Below are 375 nucleotides of genomic sequence, written 5' to 3' on the forward strand. Positions count from 1 at the left end.
GTGAATAATATTAACATTGCAAAATACCAATTAACAATTATTTATAAAAGAAAAAGATAATTTGCTCATGCTTTTGGAGAAAATACATATTATCACCCGGACTAGAAAACATTCATAGGTATCCTACGCACACTCAAAACAGAGCGCAAACTGGCTCAAATGATTTGACATCAACATTTACACGCGTATGTGTTAGTGTAAACGTGTTTATTGGTTTTGCATATGTTACCGGGCTGAGTTAGCTTTGCAAAATATCAAACCAACTGATGTCTTTTTTTTTTTTTACTATGTGAATGCTTTTACTTACAAGCAAACAAAAAATAGGGTGGTGGGTTCTGTATTCAGTGTTTGGGGAAATTATAGTAGCAAATCCAT

The 375-nt window shown here is 32.8% G+C and overlaps 1 protein-coding gene across 1 annotated transcript in view; it reads left to right on the plus strand.

Moving 5' to 3' along the window:
* LOC119587129 (probable G-protein coupled receptor CG31760) overlaps nucleotides 1-375 on the plus strand; it is an 11,781-nt gene that overhangs the window by 10,741 nt on the left and 665 nt on the right. The window lies entirely within an intron of this gene.

The sequence above is a fragment of the Penaeus monodon genome, chromosome 22 (genome assembly GCF_015228065.2).
Source record: "Penaeus monodon isolate SGIC_2016 chromosome 22, NSTDA_Pmon_1, whole genome shotgun sequence".
Taxonomy (NCBI): Eukaryota; Metazoa; Arthropoda; class Malacostraca; order Decapoda; family Penaeidae; genus Penaeus; species Penaeus monodon.